At 44.1% G+C, this 22,159-nt stretch overlaps 1 protein-coding gene across 1 annotated transcript in view; it reads right to left on the bottom strand.

The window, feature by feature from the left end:
* Positions 1-22,159, bottom strand: part of DENND10 (DENN domain containing 10) — a 455,606-nt gene that overhangs the window by 187,104 nt on the left and 246,343 nt on the right. The window lies entirely within an intron of this gene.

Genomic DNA, 22,159 nt, shown 5'->3' with positions numbered 1-22,159 from the left:
GTGGTCTAATATGAAAAGACCCTTTTAAAAGAGCTCTTACAGAATGAAAGAGGCCATAAAAAAGCCCCCACATTCCCTGTGGGCTGGAACAGGAGCCCCACCCACTCTTCCAGTGGCAGGAGAGATCCACCTTGGGAATTAATTCTGATAAAAAAGTCAAGATTTGTGGTGAAAGGAACTGATACAGTGTCAAACTCTGTGTTTTGCCCAGAAAGAGGCCTTCCAGGGTCCTAGTGTAGGTGCCAGAAGCTGGGAACAAAGCCACAAGTAAGGTCATATTCTGAGGTGTAGGAGTTATGAGCCAGCTAGTATATTCTAGTTCTGAATCTGAAAGATGGTGACCTGGCCTGGAAGAAGGACACAGAGGAGCAAAGGCCAGGCAGGATGTCAAATCCCAGGAGCGGAGAGTCCAGGATCCAGGGTCTTCAGATACGGCATGTCGAGATCCAGGGTCCACCAAATTGGGTCGGAAGGGGTGGAAAAAGGAATGGATTGTCGGCTTGCAGAATTGGAACGAAATTGCAGAGGATTTCCAAGGAGGGAAAAGGAGGAAAAGCATTGTTCAACCCGGGGGAAGGACATGAACTAAGGCATCCTGGGGACTCATTGGAGATCGCCGACTAGACGGAGCCTGGGGGCGTTTTGGGACTTCTGGCGAAGCATTTAGGGCCTGCTGGAAGGCTTGCAAGTTTTGAAAGATCTTCGCCAAGGCTGGGAAATACAAAGGACCTTTCGTGTGCCGCTTACTAAAGATGACTCCCCCTCTCGGCTACTCTCATTGCCTGGCTGCGTGCGATGCTATCTAATTGCTCTGCTCAGCCTGTCCCACTGTGCCAATGGACAGACCCGTGTACTGCCATACTGCTTAAAAAGTCCTGCTTGTTTATGTGCCAGACAACAGACATGTTCCTGCGTCTGAACTGCTAATAGACACTTGGTCCGGGGGAAAAGCAACACAGCTAGTGACAAGAATGTTGTACCAGATAAAGTGCGTGCTCATTGTAGGAAGTGCTGGTCCGAAGAGAGGCCCCTGTGCAGGGTAGTGCCTATGTGCAGACCAGGAGCGTCCGTGGGGTAATTGGCTGTTGGACTACCTGAGCTATGAATGGCCCCCCTCTGGAAAGGGGTGTCAGGCTGTAGTGTGCAAGATAGGTCCATTGTGCATGTGTTTGTGATCAGCAAGATGTGTGTTCTGAGAGTGTTGGATGAATTATGATCAGGATTTTTAGTGTTGCTTGTTTAAAGTTCCAGCAAGACCATTGTGTGTAAACTTAATAGAGAAGCTGCCTCTGTATGCAGTCTTCCCAATGGTATATATCTGAACGATTTGATGATTGAAGAACCCAAAGAGATATGTGTGTTTTAAGTGAAGCTTGCTTCGGATTGGAAGAGAAGAAATGTGTTGATGTGCTGGTATCCTTTCTGGAATTGAATAGATAATTTGTGGAAGCTGTAGCCTGGGATTACTCCTTTCTGACAATTCCGAGGCTGACACAAAGTTGTAGGAAATTCACGGAAATTCGTGTGAAGTAGCCGGGTGGAAACAGAGAAAGACCAATCGTCAGAGGCCACCACTGGCTGCAATCAGTGGCATCTCAGATGATCTGCTTCACGCGGTAAATGCAGGGAATGAAAATGCAGCTCTAGGGGCTGAGCCACAACCGCTGGCAGGCCCTGTGGAGCTGTGGACTGAAACCAGCGGGCATGCGTGGGGGATCTCTGTGCGCCCTGGGCTCGGCTCAAAGTAGTATCGGGCTCCCTCTGGACGGAAGCATGGTAGATCTCTTTCTGCCCCGCCATTTTGATGTGGTAGTATCGCCTTCTCGATTTCTTCTAGCACCCGAAAGCTCTCCTTCTGTAAGAATGGAAGGATGGGCTGGCCCTGAGTTGTTGGTTGTTAACTTTTTGGGAGTAAGTGTTGATTAGGTCTGTGACCCTTGACTGTCCCTGAATCTTTTCTACCGAGTTTTGTGTTTCTTGAGTAGCTGGATCTAATGCCTTTTCTGCACATAGAGCTCTTGGATCCTTTCTGATCTCGCAGGTGTATCTTGACCTCTGGTCTTGGATGGGCATGTTGGTGGGAGGTAGTAATGTTTTGCCAGGGCTGGGGAGGTGGAACCCTCTAACTCCCCGTAATCCTCAGCTCACCCTGAGGTCTGGGAAGTTCAGGAGTTGAAGGGACCCAGGAGTTTTATTTTTGTCTGCCTCCCTCCTCCTCAGAGTCTAAGTGAGGCAGGCTCCTCTCAGGAGTGCTGGAAAGGTTTTCTTCAGGGGCATCACCTTGTCTGGGAAAGACCCTTGCCATCCCTCTGGGAGGCTTTACAGCACCCTATGTGCCTGAGTCACGAGTCTGAATAGGTGGAAAAGCGGACTTGACAGCAGCGCCAGTCTTTCCTCCTATTTCACATCAAATGGTAGGGTCTCTCCGGAAGCAGGCCAAAGGATGTGGCACCAATGAACATAAGTTAGAGATCTCCTTACTTGAAGGCCAAAGAGAAAGACCATCAAATGAACTAGTAAACTTGAGATATGAAGAGCCTCATGAAGCCCTATTCGAAGATGTAAAATTGTCATTATGTGCTCATGAAGATGGATAAGTTAAGCATCTGTGCATGTGCGTATATGTGCACTAACTTGGATGAGTCCACAATGGATATATCGTATAGGATGAGTATCCAATGGTTTGATCTGAAACAGCAGCATCTGTAGTACCCGGGTCCAATAGCCACAGAGGATGATGGAAAATCCTGTGAACAACTGACTCACAACCGAGTTCTAAAGGAGTCCTGGAAAAAAAAGCCCCCGGGAAAAAAATGGATTCCAGGAGACATCTCCAAATGGGAATCTTCGTTGCCATTATGGACATCTGGGAAAATTTTTGTAGGTCGAGCCCTTTGTGAGCCACCGCCACAGTAGATCCTCTTCGACATCTCCTAGGCTGGAGGACCCAGGAGGACCTCAACTCCCTTCTATTAGGCTTCATAGGTTCATCAGGCGGGTATTGGGAGCCACGGGAGTTTGAACAAAACTCTCTAGCAATCTCCTCCGTGTCAGAAGGGGAGACTGGGAGAGCAATCAGCTCCATTAATTCATCGAGACAAGTCAGACTCAGGAGGGAGGACTGACTTTAGGAATCCCTTCAGCAAGACAAGTTCAGATCGGATGTCAGGGTGAGAGTGAGAGAAGGTAGAAGAGCCATCTTGGTCGAGTATGAGGAGGGGGCCTTCTCTGAGGAAATCCGAAGTGGGGGAGAACACTCAATCTTGAGGGCTCAGACTTGCAGTTAACTCGGGAGATCGGTGACCCGTTGCGGCTTTGGTATACTTGATTAGCGAGACCGGGAGGCGGCATCAGGACCGGGTGTCCGAGGAATCTCCCGGAGCCTTCCTGGCTAAGGGAGCCCGTGCAGGCAAGGCGAACATCTCCCGTGGGTAGGCAAGGGGAGCCGGATAGTCAGCAGCGGGTGAGAGCAGGAGGCCTGATGAGGGCGAGTCGTCCCTGAAGGCCGGAGGAAGTGATCTCGAGAGCCCCGGGAGGACGGGTCCTGGTATCTGAACCAGGATGGATGTTGGCTCCGAGACTCCCGGTGCGGATCTCCATTCGAGGAGAACCAGGATGAAAAGGAAACTGTCTGAGACTCTAGTCCAACACGGCCAGGATCAGTGAGCGATCTTCCGGAGAGAAAGACCAGTTCTCGGATGAGGAACCACCCGAGATAAGATCCAGCCTCTTCGCACCGAACCATTGGACAGGTCTCGAGAAGAGTCAGGACGAGGCCATGGAAGGTGGTAATTTGGCCACACCAACATCGGTGAAAGAGAGGACATGTTGGATACAAGGAATCGAGGAGATGGATTGGACCTCAACCGAGTCGGGGAGGAGGGGCATCTGGAAGAGGCGACTAGGGGAATGAAGCGGCATGGATGAACACTTTGCCCCGAAGGGCTCACGGGTCGGAAAGGGTCTAAAGGCACCGGGAGCAACAGAAGAAAAGCGTCGGCCGGGCCTATCCTTGTCAGTGTCAGAGGAGGCTCGATAACACCCAAATGAAGACTTGGGCTCCGGCAGTCTTGCAGCGCGAAGGCTGTGGCCCCTGGTCAAAGAAACCGTGATCAGACTTAAGGCCAAGAGCGATGGAGGGCCCAGACAGTGAAGCCTCCTGACTAGAATTCTCACGAGGAGACAAGAATTTTCGTCAGAAGCAGAGAAGTAAAAATAGAAGAATAATTTCAGACTGTCTAACCATATGGACTGAAAAAAGTCAGCGTCTTGCCCCAGTTGGAGAATGTGAAATAATCCAGTCTTAATAGGCTTCTCGGTGGAGAGTGCTGATCAAGTGAGTCCACATTGGTAGGCTTTGTTACTCTAATACGTTTTTTTAAACTTAAGGACGAAAATCCGATTTAGCCTTCAAGTTATTCTCCTAGGCCACATTAATAAATAAAGTAAAGAATTCTGTGACTGAAGCCCAAAGAAGGCAAGAACTGATGCAAAGACTACAAAACCAGAAAAGAAGTTCAGTGGTAAGAATCGAAACAAAAAACATTATTAACAGGTATGAAGTTATGGACAGTATTATTTTACATTTGGGGGTTGAAGTACAGGACATAAGAGCTCTAATACACTTAGGAACAGAAGACTTTTGCAGGGTAAGATTTTAAAATTTTACTTTACCTGAAAAATGACAAATGAAGTGGAGAAATAGAGCTCATTTGCACCACTGAATGAGTGCATTTTAGAACTATGGACTGCAGTTGCAGAAAAAAAACAAACATGCAACTGACAACATCTGATATAAAGGAACTTCAATTTTTTTGTGCATGTCTGTAATAAGGTGCATCAAATTAAAAAGTGTATGATGAAAGAAACGTATGGACATGGGGGTTGGAGGTATATGTAGCAATGAATATGCATAAGGGAAAATGCAATACATTTCTAATGTTATAACTGTGAAAAGGAAATGGGGAAGAGTGAGGTATTGGTGTCATCCTAAAACTTTTTTTTGTGAGGAAGAGATGCAATTAGTACAAGACTGCAATAAAAGACAATGTGGGGAAAGGGGACATTACACAAACAATTGTAGATCTAAGTGTAGTAAATACAATGAATCTGTATAATTTTTTGTCTTTTACTAATAAATGAAAGGTTAGAAGAATAGAATATTTCAGAAGAAAGCGTCTGGCAGTAATATAACTGAATATATTGGCGGAGAAAGTATTATGTGTAAGTAACTGAAGAAAAAATGTAACTAGCATGGAGGGGGATGATGAGAATTGTGTATAAAATGCTTTACAAACAGAAAATATTAAAGTGCAGTATAAAAACATATATACAGCACTAGGAAGTAAAGAAGGGAAGAGGGAGAATTTGAGATAGAAGAAGAACAGGAAGAAATGGCGATAAACCAGTTAGAGGGAGGGTGAAGATAACAAAAATTAAAGCTATGTACTCACCATAACTAAGCATCGGTGTTGTCCATTTTCATTCTTCCTTAACATATGGGTTACAGGTCTGACCTCAGATCCAACTCAGCCACATACACCAGACTTTTGGATCCAACTCTTAAACTCCTCCATCTACCCATAATGTCCCAGTCAGCCCACAATATCTCAAATCAAGTTTGCTGTGTTGTAGATCCTAAGAAAGAGTAGGAAGAACAAAATAACAGTAAAGCTAGGGATCAAACCTGGGACAAAAGGTTCAAATATATCTATAATATCACTCCAGAAGATGAATAAAGGGGGAAGGATGGTGGGGAGTTGAGGAAGAATGAAGAGAACACAGATGCATAGTTATGGTGTGTTCATAACTTTAATATCTGATGTTCTCCTTTTCATTCTTCCTCAACATATGGGGCAGAGTCCCCAGCTACGTGAATCTTGGATGGCCCTCATGGAAGGATATTCTGGAGAACTGCCAAACCAAAAGCAGCTCTGCTTCTGGAGGTCAAACCTAGTTTGTACTGAGAAACAAAAGTATGAGAATTAGGCCAGGTAGCTACTGCGCAAATGTCATCAATGGAAGTTCCAGACCAAAAGACAGAAGTCGTCACCATAGATCTAGCTGAATATGCCTTCGGAGGTTTTGACAGGGAGAGACACTGCTGAGTACATACAAAAGAAATGGAATTAGTAATCCACTTGGCCACGGTATCTTTAGAAACTGGTGATTCCAGACTGTTCAGTAAAAAAGAAACAACTGGTCTATTTTCCTGAAATCCTTAGTATTTTGTAGATAAAATGTAGTTGTCTATGTACATCTAAAAGATTATCATGTACTCTCCTTTATTTGAAAAATTAGGGAAGAAGACAGGTAAATGAATTGTTTGATTTACATTTGATTCAGATCCCACTTTTGATAAGAAAGATGAATTGGTTTGTAAAGTAACTCTGTCTTTGTGAAAAACATTGTAAAAGAATTTGGAAGACAAAGCCTGGAGTTTGGAAATTTGCCTCGCAGATAGAATAGCTATTAGGAATGCTGTTTTCCAAGACAAAATTTTTAAATCAGTTTTGGCTGAAGGTTCAAAGGGTACTTGTGTCAACCCCTGAAGTACGACTGTCAAATCCCAAGGAGGTGGCAGATCTTTCACTAGAGGCCTAAGTAAGAAGGTACCTTTTGAAAAGCCTTACACAATTTGGAAGAAACTAAAAAGGAGTCCTTTTCTCCTGAATGAGAATTAGATATGGCTGCTAACTGTATGTCGACTGTAGAAAAGCTAGCACCTTCCTGAAAGGAGCAGCGAAAAGGTTGATTTCCTTCTTAAGATGTCAAACTGAAAATCTTTTCCATTTACTCCTGTAGAGCTTTGTTGTAGAAGCTTTCTGGGAAGATAAAAGTATGTGTCAGACAGAGGAGGAAAGCTCGGGCTGTCTAGCTATTAACGGAATTGGAGAAACCATGTGGTTAGCTTGAGGCCTGGAATATTGGCATGGCTTCATCCCTGAGGGATGCGGGAGGTCTGGAATAGGGTCCAGTATCCATGGCAAATATCTTAGATGAGGTCAAAGGAAGGGGAACATTTGGAAAGGCCAAAAGGGGACAATAAGGATAACCGAGCTCTTCAACTGATGTGCTTTCTGTAAGAGTTTTGGAAACAAAGATAATGGGAGATAAACTCAATAAAAATAACAAAAGAAACCAGGACAGAGATCCACTCCAATAATATTTATTAAGTGCTTTCGTTTCGAAATAGAAACTTCCTCAGAATACATTGAAATGACACAACATCCCTTATATATCCTTCATGATGAATGAAAAAAACACCTTCTTAAAGGTATACACAATATTCATACTATTATTAAAAACAAATATAAACCCATTCACAAATATAGCCACAGATCTAAAAAAAAGAAACTGCTAACCATTAAGGATGGATAATGAATTTATTTGGACCCACTTATTGAGTTTGTGTGGTGTGTGTAGCAGTTATTAATAGGAGATAAGCATAAAGAAGACCGGAGGGCCAAATGTGGACTACAGCATCTCTCGGAAACTCCCCGTGAGGTGGATTACAGCAAAATACCTGCTGCACTTGTTGTGGGGAGATGCAAAGATATTCCAGCAAAGTTGGCCCACAACAATGTAAAATCTTCTCTGCCACTGATTAATTGAGTGCTAAGTCTGTCCACTAGTGTGCTGGATTTCCCCAGAATGTGTGCTGCCATAAGGAAGTGGTTGGAGGAGATTGCTCACTGCTACACTCTCATGGCCTCTCGACAAATGGGGTAAAATCGGGTTCCCCCCTGTTTGATGATATACCAGACCACAGACATGTTGCCAGTTTGTATCTCAGTAGTCCCAAGAGGAAGAACATTTTGAAAGGCCTGCAATGCTAATAGAACCACTCTTATCTCTAAGACATTGATGGGGGAATTCGTCTCTTGGGAGGATCATGTGCCTTAGACAGTCTGTCTCAAGAAATGCCCCCCCCCCCCAAATGGGAGGTGTCCATGGTCACTGTGGCCACTGGAGAAGGCAAAATAATAGAACAGAGTAGGCACATTTTGTCCAACCGAATCCACCGAGGATGATTTCTGCATACTTGACGGAGTTTGACTGGGAAGGACAGAGGAAGTTGCAGAATAGACCACTGAAGAACATGCATATAGGAACGTGCCATAAGAACTAAGGTTACGGCTGTTGCCATCGAATCTAGAGCCTGAAGAGTGAGACTGGCTGCAGGAAAAGGACGAACAAGGATTTGCTGCAACTGGAACTTGAATGCCACTCTTCCTACACATCATGTACACAATCTGACTTACTGTGTTTAACTGGGCACCAATGAACTCCAAGCTCTGTACTGGTTGTAGTTGAGATTAGAAGAGGATGACTGAAATGCCTAGTCTTTGACAAAGTTGGAGCACATAGCCCTGGACTGTTTTAAGTGATGCCTGGTTGGGGCTGTGAGGAGCCAGTCATCTTGATATGGAAACACTTGGAATCCCAGCAGTCTCAAGTGGGCTGCTATCACTGCCATACACTTGGTAAACACCCTGGGGGCTGTGGGGAGACCAAAGGATAGGGATCTGAACTGATAGTGATTGGCTCCCAACCAAAAGCGCAGATATCGTCTGCAGTGTCTGTTCACCTTGATGTGGTAGTACTTGTCCTGAAGATTGATTCAGTATATCAAATCATCCTTGCACAAAAAGGACAGGATGGACTGAACTGTGACCATTCAGAATTTTGACTTCTTCACAAATTGGTTCAGGTTGCTTAGATCCAAAACTGGTCTCGGGTCCCCTGTCTTCTCTGGCACTAAAAGAACCTTGAGTAAGTTTTGAATCCTCTTTGGTCTGGTGGAACTTCCTGGATAACTATTTTGTCTGGCAGCTTTTTAATCTCCTCAGCTGCAGCTTCTCTCTGACTGGGATGGAAATCAGGAAGCTTTCTTCTTTTGATTGGGGGAATCTGGAAAAATGGTATGAAATAATCTTTGGATATTATTTTTAGCATCCAAGAATCTTTTGTTAAAGACGCCCAGGCATCTGGGTGCAAGGACAAGTGACCCGCAACTGCTTCCAGAGGCAAGCAGTCAGGCAATCCTTAAGGAGAGTTGAAAGGGTCCATCTGAAACAGAATCTTGGAAGCCCCGGTTTTGCAGGCCTCCTCTGCCCTAAGGATGGCGTCTTCCATATGAACTCCCCCCACTGCCTCTGGATGAGTTGTCCCCGTGTGAATCATGGAAAGATCCCGGGATTTACAGAACCACATTTTCTTGCCTCCCATTTGACTTTGTGAAAAAGATCTCAGAGGTGTAGAAAAGGGAATCCCTAAGGCAGACAGGATCTTTACCTTCCTGTTCACTCTGGGAAAGCAGTTGTTTCATAGAACAGCCAAACAAAGATGTTCCTTCAAAAGGAGTATTGATGAAAGAAGACTGGAAATGCTCCACAAAATCACATAACCACATCCAGACGTCTCTTAATAGCAATGCCTCAACTGGCAGCCCATGAGGTACCCTCTCTGCAGCATGGAACATTAGCCTCATGGACACATTGGAAATGGACAATACAGTGGCCATTTGTGAAGATGATCTTCTATAGTCCTCCACAGACACTGATTCCGCTTTTGCAGAGTTCCATTTCAAATCACTCTGCAGTTTAGCAAAGTGCTCTAAATAATTCAGGGACCTCAAGGCAATAGTTGCTGAAGCAAATATGCACTTCCCAAATCTACCCAACACCCTTGACTCCCTATTAGGGTCTCCACTATTTCCTTTCCTGTGGCTGCCACCACAACCATAGCATCAACAGGAAACTCTTTGTTCTAATGGGGTCTGTCCTTTGGTGGTACCAACATTTTGTCAGCACATCAAGGAACTGGTTCTACAGAGTCCAGTTCCTTCCATGCTTGGTGAGAGACTAGGCTGATAAGCTCATTAGCCTAGGGAATCGTCCAAGATGTAGATGGGTTGGAACCAAAAGTATTCAGAAAGACTGACTCTTCTGGGAAGGGATCCACCCTTTTGCTTATGAATCTCAAGGATGTCTCTGAATGTAATGTCATCCAATGGAGACCTGGGGGACCCTTCCACTTCATCAAAGTCAGTATCCTCTGTGAGAGATGCCATAGGGGAATCTATATGCCTCCTTTTGCACGTTCTCATTCTGGGAATGTCCTCAGTGGGATGATCTGGGGCGATATCCGAAGAGAGTGGAAGTTCCTCTAAGGGAACTTTCTGGATGCTGGATGATACTAACTGTCGCTGTTCAGTAGGTCTGATGGGATAAGGGCTCGGAGCCCCGCTGGAGGAAGAGATGTAGGATCCAAGAAAGAGAGAGTAATCAAATCTCTTGGATGAGAGAAAGTTCTGTCCACTACCACGAATGCAGATGGATTGGGGAAAAGCTGTGGCAGGCCGCACCTGGACCAAAATCTCCAAAGCAGCCAAGCCTCAATCTCGTCCAGATCCATCCTTTGAGGAGAGAGTTGAAAGCAAGCTACCTAGCTCCAAAGCTCCAAGGGACAAGGACAGCTCCGACAACATCAGAGTAGACCCTAGTCCCCCGGATCCCCTGCCAATGCTTCATCACTGACACTCATCCCGATCCAAGGGGATAGGAGCAGAACCAGTCAGGGAGGCTGTCTGAGTCAAAGACCTAGCCATCTTCAGATTAGACACTCTCAGCGCTCTCACTCAGATCAGAGGTCACCAAAACTGTGGGATGGACTGGAGAAGGAGAAATCACTACATAGGAAATGGAGGGAAGGCTCATGAATCCGATGGTATCTGGAGCCGGAATAACCCCCATTTGAATCTGAGCTCTCCTCATCATCGTATCCACTTCATCCTTGGAAAAATTTCTGGAGGATCTGATGGACGAAGTTATTCACTGTGGTCTGGACTCTCTCCTTGGTGTCATTTGTAGGAACAGAGACTGGAGTTCAGGAGATACTGGGTCAACTGTGAAATCGTGTCAGTGGGTTCAAGGAGACCGACAAAGTAATGGTCAGATCGGAGTGCTGCTTTGGAGATTGTGAAGGATTTAGGACCTGACAGCTTTCTTTTAGTGTCCAAAATTCTTTGGATTTTTTGAGGAGGTTCCGACGAAGCCATGGTGGTAGTCTAGGTCTTCAGAGAATGTATAGGGAATCTCTTTCAAGACTCCTTGGACTCTGAAGAAGGTTTAGAATGTTTACTCGGGGTTTCAGCACCTGAAGAAGATGATGAAGAGGGAGGCAGTGTGCCCTTAAGGACTTAACTTATTTCTTCCAACTAAAATTACTCTGGAGTTAAATGTGACACAAATAGAACATTAAGTATTAAGGTGTGCTGCTCCTAGACAATAAACGCACTCCCTGTGGTCATCAGTATTAGGAATTTTGTATCCACAGGACGTGCATTTTTTAAAGCCAGTAAGTTTCTCAGCCACAGCTGACGACACATGCTATACAACTAAAAAATAAGTTTCTTTTTTTTGTTAACAGATAGATTAGACAGCTACCAGCAATGGCAGAAAGAGCACCCTATAAATAGTAGAAGAAAAGGAGCAAAAAGAAAAGACTGGTACCAATAATGGTATGGCAAGAAGACTACCAAAGGTAGAAAATGGGAGCAAAGACCTAAAAGAAAGTAAACTCAAAAAACAGAGAGGGAGGACAGTAGAAAGATTAGAATAGTCCTAAAGAAGTTTTTTAAATACTTGTTACTAACAAAAAAATTGTAAGTCAAACGAAGTTTTTGGGAAAGGATCCATGTATGTGCGAAATGGTGGCAAACAACATCTGAGGTATTGTAGGCTGACTGGGGCATTATTGGTAGAGGGAGGAGCTTGAGAATTGGATCTGAAAGTCTGGTGCATGTGGGGAAGTCAGATCTGACGTAGGATCCATACCCATACATTCAGGAAGAATGAAAAGGACATCAGACAAAAAAATAAAAACTAGAAAAAAAATGTGCATAAAAAAGAAAGGGATGACTTAGGAATATCTTCACTATAAATAAACAACATCAAAATACTAGATTTGTGGTGGTGACTGACACAGTTGGCATAATGGCTAAAGTCTTTGCCTTCCATGCACATGGTTTGATCCAGACCTCCTGTCAGTCTTATGTGGAGTTTACATTTTCTTCCTGTGTCTCTGTGGGATTTCTCTTACCAAACAAAAACACTCATCCAAAAATGGAGCTGTAGGCAGCAGCACAGATGCCAAATGGTGTCTATGAGGGGAAGAGTTGTATAGACCAAAAGATTTGGACAGCAACTGTGGTGCACACTATCCTCTATATAGGAGAGCACAGATCACAGACTGTGCGCCATACCATGGCTACTCATCTAGTGGTGTAAAAATTGGCTCTAGGTGACCTGGTTGCATTGGCTAATGTCACAAAACTGGGCATCATTATTTGCTGGTGATAAGTGGACTGAGGTCCTGGCCTACTCCAACCTATGCCAGAAACAGATTCCAATGGTGGGAGGGGTTGGTCTGCTCCTATTGGCCAGTGTGCCCTCCAAAAAAACCCAGGCAATAAGCTACTGGCTGGCTGATATCCAGTTGCCCAGCTTGGGTTACCTCTGTTGAGTGAAAGCTGGACGTAAAACAAATAAACCTGCCATACAAGAACTAAGGACAGCTACACTCAGTAAAGGTTCACTGACAGGATGCCTCTTGGAAGTGAAGGAGACTGGACATCCTCTGTATCCAGGAAACAGGATGTAAGGACAGTGAAGCAAAGCCACTTGGGCTTGGGATCCAAAGTCTACTACTCAGGGTGAAGACACACTAGAAAGGGTGAGGGAGATGCTTCACAAGACAGTAAGGGATGTGACTGGGATTAGTGACAGACTCATGGCAAATCAGTCTACAGTGCAAGGGCAGGTCATTATTCATAATCTTGGCCTATATCCCATAGCCAGGTTGAGATAGAAAGGAAAAGGGTGTATTCAGTCAGCAGTTGCAGGATCTACTAGACCAGAGCTGCCCAACCTTTTTGGCGCAGGGGCCACTTACCATACCTGTCAAGGTTTGGGGACCATATTACCATGTCCAACATGCATCTTTCCATTTAAAATAGTTGCAAGGCATACTGAGAGTCAGATAAAATGCATTGGTGGGCTTGAATGTGACAACATTAATTGGTGTTGATAATGGGAGGCCTGAATACTCATATAAGAACAGAAAAAAATAGTCTGTGTCCTCATGATTAGGGCAGCAGAAATAAAGACAGAGAGACCATCTGAAAATTCTCTCTCTCTCTCTCTCTGGCAAATAGTTGATGGCTGCTATGACATGTTTCAGCAAGAGAAAGATATAGTCACAGGATCACATACAAGACTGTTCAACATGCAATTCAGTTAGTCTTCCTCCTAGTAAGGACAGGGCATTGGAGTAGAATCAGTGACTTAAAAGTCATCCCATAGCATAAAGTACTGGTGGCCAGCTTCTGGAATGTGCCTCAGCAGATGGCACAAAGAAACTATCAGGTTTCAAGGCAAAAACAGAAAGAAGAACATACTCATCAGACGGCCTTCATAAAGGATGCCTGCACCATCCTGTTCACCAGTCCACAAGACATCAAAGGCAAGTGGAAGGAGTAGCTCCAGCAGCTTATGAATGGAGAAAAACCCCACAGGAGCTGTACTGCCCTAGACACAACATACAATGAAAGAGAAAAAAGAGCCCACCCTAGAAGAAGTAAGAACAACAGTAAGGAAATGAAGTCAGGGAAAGCACAGATGTAGATGAGGTTGTGGCAGACAGGATAAAGACGTTGAGTGAATTAGAAAAGAAATGGCTCCAGAGGGTACTCACAGTAGTATAGAGAGAAAGGTGTATCCCAGATGACTGAAGAACAAAGGGAGCATTCACAACAGTGGGCTGTGTTGAGGTATTAAACTCCTGTGACACTGCATGGAGAGGATGACTGATGAATACTCAATGCAGTAAAAAGTTAGACGGAAGATTTGTACTTCGCATTTTGATCAGGATGCAGCACAACTGACCCAATGTTTGCAATGAAACAGATAAATGAAAAGAAGATAGAGATGAGGAAAGAGTCCAACCAGGCATTCTTAGACTTGGACAGAGTTTATGACAAGATAAGAAAGCTGATTTGGGCATCCGTGCAATGGTTCAAAGTCCAGGAAACATTGGTAGAATTAGTGCAGGCTATGTATGAGAACCCAGTGGCACAAGTACAGATATACTAGTGATGGGCTACATTAGCAAAAAGGTCAGAGGGACAGATCAACAAAGCTGCTGTATGCAGGCATTGTGGCAATACAAGTAGACTCTGAACAAGAACTTCAGCAAATGACAGGGTCATGGAATGCAAACCTACAGGCACATGGGATGAAACTGATGGCAGACATGTGAGTTGCCATGGCAGCAAATGGAAGAAATCAGAAGATGAACACTTAGACAGAAGAGAAAATAGCAGAACAGGTTAACAGCTTCAAATATCTTGGAGGGGTGGGTGTTGAGCAGGGAATTCTAAATGAGATCAAAGCTAGAATCAAACGGGCTGCCGTCAACATGCACAAAAATGTGAGGGGTAGTGTGTGACAGACGAATGCCTAAGAAGCTGAAAAGTAAGGTGTACAAAACAGTGGTGTGACCAGTACTACTGTATGGTACAGAAACTCGGACAGTGAAGGCAGAGCTTTTGAGGAAGCTAGAGGTGATGCAGATGAAATGTCTGAAATGGGTGGTAGGATGCATACTGTGGGACAGACAAAAACATGAGGACATGAGAGCAGCAGCCAAAGTAGCTCCAATTGCAGAGAAGGTCAAACAGAACAGACTACAATGGTTCAGGCACATGTGCAGGAAAGGAGAATATGATCTGATGTAGAAAATTTGGGAAAGACAGGAACAAGACAAGAGGTAAAAAGGCATCCAGCAAAGAAATGGATGCACTGCATAACAGAAGGCATGTGACAGTCAAGCACAACTATTGAAGAAGGTAGAAAAATGGAAATGAATTGGCAGTTGACATGAAATTTCAACACCATGTAGAATATGGAGGGAAAGGGAGATTTATGTTGATGTCAGAGATCTATTTTTCATGTATCCCCAGGGTGACAGAAGTATCCTGCAGCAAATCTGAGCCAACAGTGGAGCTATCAAATAATATCAGCACTTCATTCTTGGGGCACTAGAATGGTTTCAAGATATGCCATGGAAGTTATGGATATTTTCCACAGTTCTGAATGGTCAAATGAGGTGGTAATGATCCAAATGAGACTTTTTTGGTTACATAAACTCTCCTAGGTCGGGGAACCAACAAGTAGAAGAGCTAATGGCCACCATTAGTAGTCAAGAGTTAAAGGACACCCTTGTGAGACAAGCATCAGGTAAGACCCAAGAGTTAGACAGAATCCTTATAGAATTTTGGAATGTTACAGGTGAAGTAGGGTTGAAGATTCTGGTTGACTTGTTTAATACAGTACTTCCAAGGCAATGGCATCTGTTACACAATGGTGCTATGACTGCTGTAATTCCAAAGGAGTGGAAGGACCCCTTGCTGATGTCCCCCTACAGACCCATATCAGTGCTAAATCATGGACTTAAGTAGCTTACGGCTATTTTACCTGAAAGATTCACAAGATATATGCCACGGCTAATAGGTTTGAATCAATGTGGGTTTATTTTTATTTCTCAAAGTCTTACATTCTTGTTGCCCACTCTATTTGCACTTTACTTAGATCACAGATGTGATACATCAGTCCCTGATTACAGGCTAAAATAACAATGATCTATGGTCAATGATACCTAGCCCAGCTTAGCACCTAGAGAGGTTGTTTGGAGAGCTTCTCACACTTCACAAGATCTCTGTCTATTAAGTGAATCAGGATAACAGCAGATCTGCTGCCATAAAATATGTTCCTCTCCTGGCCTGCAAGCCGAATTCCCCTCCCTGTGAAGATTGACTCACATGAAATACCTGGGCTTACAGTTCGACTCCACTCACTTTAGCTCTACTAACAAGACCACCAGAATTTAAGAGATGCAAGCTGATACTACTGGAACTAGACTGGAAAGTGCAAGCTCTGAGCTTTTTCCTGCTTTCCCTAGTCTTAAACATCTTTAACCTTTCATAGAAGAACTTATTATGCACTTTTTGAGAGTGGCAACCAATATTTTCAGAGATTTCATTCAAGAAGGAGGCAATCTGAAAGTGTCCTGGGATAAGATGACATCTTCAAAGGAAGTGGGAGAGCTGGGTATCCCCTGAGTATTGGGTAGGTTTGGAAGTGGTTAAGATGAAAATCTTCTATTTTATGGAGCTAAGAAGCTACATAAAGGAAAAAAAGTAAGCTTTTGGTATTACTTAACAGATGGGAAGAAACCTCATGCCCTTGAGATGTGAAAAGATTTTGCTATGAAATAGTGCACTTCTTCCATTTGGACACTTTTTCCACACAGATGGAGAGCTGATGTATGCTTCCAGAATTGGTGGAATAAGACTACTCAGGTTTCTGTTCAGGAATCAGATAAAAGTTGGTATTCTTTTAAGATTTGGTAACTGTTACATGGAGTGGGACCAAGACAGGGACAATTTTACATTAAAACAAGCTTGGCAGTTAGAATATAGAGGATTGCTGGACAGTTCTAAGGTGATAAAAGTAGTGGACCTCCCCAAAGAAAGACAGATGGTCATAATAATGCTTCTACTCCAGGCACAGAGAGAACTATTTATGGATAAGGAACCAATTTAGGGTCCAGAAGGCTCTCCAAAAGCTAAGTATAAAGACGTCTGAACCAGACAAGCAGTTAGAAGAAATGTGGAGCAAAATTTGTCATTTGCTCAGCTACATTTGCAATTCTAGAAGATTCTGAATCTTTGACTGAAGTGAATCATCGGTTTACTATCAAATTTTCGAATGTAACTCCGTCGACTGCACTTTTGTCAAACACGGAAAATCAAAAACGGTAATGTCGAACTCCAAAAGACAACCTAGGAACGGGTTTTAACATGGGTCAAGATAGGGGAGAGGTTTGTAGTTCGGCAATAGCAGTGAACATCTATCTCGATCCATCTTAAAACCCGTTCCTAGGTTGGCTTTTGGAGTTCGACATTACCATTTTCAATTTTCCTTGTTCAACAAAAGTGCAGTCGACAAAGTTACATTTGAAAATTTGATAGTAAACCGAATCATCTATGTATTTTTTTTTTTACTCCTGCTAGACTCAAACATATGCCCAAAGGTAGTTGATCAGCAGTGATGCAGGGAGCAGGATAGTGGTACCGATCTCTTTCAGTTTCCCTGCTTTAGAACCTGCATTTGTGCGGTTTTGCATGATTTTGCGCATAGTGCAGCATCGGGCAGCGCTGCTTAAACGGGTTTAAACTATTCCTGGCTCCACAAAGTCTGTTCTTCACTTTTTCCCTTAGAACTGTTCTAAATCTCAAAGTAAGCACTCTATTTTCATTCTAAAGCCCTGCAGTTGCTCGTATAAGTAATCTTATAAGTAAGCACTAATAAACTAAAGCACTACACCCTCTTATACTCCCTTTAAGTACTTGGCTCACTATTGGTTCTTTTTGATCAGTCAAAAAGTAGTTCCTTATACTATTCTGGCAAGTCCAAAAGTCAGTTTCGGGTTTGCTCTCCAGTCCAGCTGGTGAATCTGGGAATCTTGAGGCAATGTTACAATTGCCTTATGTACACAGACCACCCTCTCCTACTCCCAACAAGCTCAAATATATGTGAGAGATGCAACTATATAGCCAAACTGGAGGCTGAGCTCTCTCAACCCAATACTGGTGCAGTCAGTCAGGAGGAGAAGGTAACCACACACATCACAAATCCAGTCTCACATAGACCTATCGCAACAGAAAACCAAACACATAAACACACAAAAACATACTCGGAGGCTCTAAATAAAAATCTGCCCAAGCAGCAGAGACCTCCACAGCAGACATCCAAGCAACCGCTACCCACAATACTCACGTATCACATAGTTCACAAAGTCAGTGTGCCACACAGTCACAGCCCTTAAGGCTAAACAACACGCCTAATACACTTGTAATAGGTGACTCTATTGTCAGACACACTGACGTCCCACTCACCAGCTTGAACAAGGAGAAGGTCACTGTAAGCTGCCTGTCAGGTGCCAGGATCCGCCACATAACACAAGCACTCAGGTCACTCCAAAGCAAGTACAAATATGACTCCGTCATTGTCCATGCTGGTGTGAATAACCTAAGACGTACCTTCCTGGACTACATGAAAAGAAACATAGAGGAGCTCTCTGATCATGTAGCCCAGGCCGGTATGACCCTGACCTTGAGTAGCATCTTACCCTCACCAACAATGATGCCACAGTATAAAGACAAAATGATCAATTTTAACAACTGGCTAAAGTATTGGTGTCATTCAAAGGGGATCCAATGTCTGTCAGCCTGGGATGACATGCTCGACAAGCCAAGTTGCTTCGCTAGGGATGGCTTGCACCTGTCACCCCTGGGCTTTCGAATACTGGCTAAGGCTCTTGCCACCCCCATAGTGCCTTTTTTAGGCAAGGCTCAAAAGACAAACCCACCTCCATAGACAACACAAAGAAAAAGAAACTAAGGGTAATGCTGCTCAACGCCAGAAGTCTAAACCTCAAGATGCACACACACTCGAGGCTCTCCTCAGTATGGAGAATATCGATATCTGTGCAGTAACAGAAACCTGGTTCAAGGCTCCCGAGAGCACCCCAGCACTACCAGGTTATACCTCATACCATGCTTTTCGGCCCCAAAACTCGGACCAAACCACACAAGGAGGGGGAGTATCCATATTCATCAAAGATACCCACACTTCCAGGTTAGTGGCACTGCATGAAGCATCGGAGACCATCCATGTGCAACTAACAGTGGGCAAAACTGCCTTTCAGTTTGTAGCCTGCTACAGACCACCCTCCCAAACTCAGGAACCCCACTCGGCTTTCCTGAGAACACTGGAGAATATGAAGGTCTCTCCAAACACCATTATATTGGGTGACTTCAACTACCCAAACATAGACTGGGAGCACTACTCAAGCCCCAACACCCTCGCCCAACGGTTCCTAGAATTTATAAACTCAAATGCTATGGAACAACTGGTCACCACTCCCACAAGAGGGAAAACATATTGGACCTGATCATCACCAACATGGGGACTCTATGTTCCATACCAGAGGTATATCCCTCATTGGTTAGATCTGACCATAAATTAATCTCACTGGACATCCATATCCCGTCCCCACCCCCAGCCAAGGAAACCACGGTGAAGAACTTCTCAAAAGCAAACTTCACACTTCTCAAAACCAAGGTGGAATCCTTCAAAGCCCCCGGGCCAGTGGAAAATATGGCCCAAACCGCAGAATCCTTTACAAACGCTTTCTATGGACACCTACAGGAATGCATGGATCATGCTAACCCAAATAAAACCAAGACTCATTCCTCTAAAGGCAGGAGACCTGTCTGGTGGACCCCAGCCATAAATAAGCTATACAACACAAGGAGGAAGCTACTACATGATAGAGCAAAATCCCCAAAAGGGAAGGCATCTCTGATCAATACTAGCAAGAAACTACGATCTCTCATAAAATCATCTAAGGCCAGCTTCGAAAGAAAAATTGCACAAGATGCTAAAGATAATCACAAGGCCTTCTTTAGTTATGTCAGGAACCTGGGTGGCAACTCCCAGATATGCTCTGAGTTAGTTCAAAATGACAAAAAATACACTTAACCTACAGACATTGCCAACATCCTGGCAGACAGGTTCAGTGCAAACTCTCCCCCCTCCCAAAAGAGCAAATGTCTATCCCAACAGATTGTAGCCTCCCCGACATCACAGATGCACAGGTGAGAGCTGCCCTCTCCAAAGCAAAAAACACAGCATCAATGGGACCGGACGGTGTCCCGGGCTGCATCTTACACGAACTCCAAGAAGAACTGAACCCTCACATAAAGTCACTGTTCAATCTCAGCCTTACTACAGGATATGTACCCAAGGAATGGCATACAACAGTGGTCCCACTCCACAAAGGTGGTGCCACAACGGACCCCGGACACTATCGCCCTATAAGCCTGACTAGCCGGGTCTGCAAAGCTATGGAGCGTATCATCATGAAACTCATAAACAAAGACACTGGGAACCTCCAAACACTGGATCCTACCCAATTCGGCTTTAAGGGCAGATCTTGCCTCTTGAACCTGGTTGACTTCTTTGAAACAGTCACCAAGGCCATAGATGAAGGAAAGATAGTCCACACAGCCTACCTGGACCTCGCAAAAGCCTTTGACACAATACCCCACTCGGGCATCATAAATAAGCTCACCAGCTTAAATATCAACCCCTATGTCACAAGATGGGTTGCAGACTGGCTCAGGGATAGACCCCACATGGTCAGAATTGCAGGTGCCATGTCAGACTCTAAACCAGTTACAAGTGGCATCCCACAAGGCTCAGTCCTGGGACCTCTCTTGTTCGGTATATATTTCTCTGAGGTACAGGCTAACATGGGAGGACTATGGCTGACCAAGTTCGCAGATGACTGCAAACTGGGTGCCATAATCGACTCGCCGACTGACACAAGCATCCTCCAAAAGGGTCTCACAGAGACGGATAACTGGTGCCAGAGCCATGGCCTAAAGCTAAATGACAAAAAGTGCATAGTTATCCCCTTTGGGAAAAACAAAGTGCCCACAAATTACCACATAGGTGGTAATCCATTAAGTATGGAAGAAGTAATTAGGGATTTGGGGATCCAAGTAGATAGCAATCTCTCCTTTGACAATCACGTTGCCAAAGTGGTTAGAAAGACCTTCTATATAGCCCACCTTATCATGAAAGGGTTTACATCTAGATCAAGAGAGGTCATTGTGCCCCTCTACTCATCACTCATCAGGCCCATAATTGAATACAATGCCCCATTTGGGATGTACCTTACCCGACACCTGCAGCAACTGGAAAGACCCCAAAAGTACCTCACCAAGAGGATCAAGGGACTCAAACAGATGCCCTACGCAGTTAGACTAAAGAAACTCCAGCTCTACTCAGTTGCTTGCCCCCTACTCAGAGGCGATCTGTGCCTGATGTATAAAGCCATGTCCAACCCAGAATTAATGGACATGCTCCACCTCAGGAAATCCAAATCCCTTAGAGCTACACGCTCCAGGAATTTAAACCTCAGCACAGAAATAAATAGGACATGCTGGAGGGAGATTCATATCCCAGAGGCTCCCATCACTCTGGAACAAAATCCCAATCCATGTTAGGCAGAGTCCCTCAATGACCCTCTTCAAGAGAAATCTTGAAGAGTGGATGGGAGATCGTAGGTTTACCCCTGGGATCTCTTCTGTGTCCCTACTAGACAGAGGCACAGTAAACTAACCTCAAAAGGGCTATCTTCTGTGACCTACTATACAGAGGCACAGTCAACTAATCTAAAAGGGTGGCGAAAGCCAAACACACTCTGGCTAGGCTTATAAATGCCCTAGGGCAGATAGCCTAGTATCAACCTATGAACCTATAACCATGATTTTTGGAAATACCAAAATTATCTTTTTTAATTCAGAGCTTTCTGTGCATATTTCCACTACAAAATTCGACTTTCCCAAATGCTGTTTATGCTTTATTATGACGATTAACAGACTATTTCCCAAACACATAGTAAATTATTATTCTTATTAATAAAATTAGCAAAGAAGACTGTCAGCAGGAGGTAGAAGACTAATGAATCTTTGTGGGAGCAAAACTTAAGGAACTTAATAGATGACGTACTTTAGCAAGACCGAAAAAATTAGATACATCAGGAAATGTCCAGCCTGGGTAACATACTGGTTCAAAGAGAGTATGCTTGGTACAGACACAGTCAGGGACTTGCACTGTTTAGTCACAGATAATCAGTAAAAATGGAGTGTAAATTCTATAGGTATTGTAATGCTGACATTAAGGCTGGAGGAAGTTCACTTGCTAATTCGCTAGTCCTTAATTTTTTGCACCTTTGCCATAAGGATTAATATTTGCATGCTTTGTTACTGTGTTGTTCATAGGTTCATAGGTTAGTACTAGGCTAACTGCCCTTGTGAGCCATTTTAAGCCTAGCCAATTATCCCCTGTGAGATTTAAACCCTGTACCTTGTGTTTGTAAGGCAATCACCTTAACCATTAGGCCACCCTCCCAACCCTTATGAAGTTTATGAAGTTTGTCTACGCTTTCTGGGATTTGTTCA

This window comes from Protopterus annectens, chromosome 14.part0 (assembly GCF_019279795.1).
Source record: "Protopterus annectens isolate FY-2018-M chromosome 14.part0, PAN1.0, whole genome shotgun sequence".
NCBI lineage: Eukaryota > Metazoa > Chordata > Ceratodontiformes > Protopteridae > Protopterus > Protopterus annectens.
Note: the sequence above shows the minus strand (reverse complement) of the source record. Positions and strands in the feature narration are given on the sequence as shown.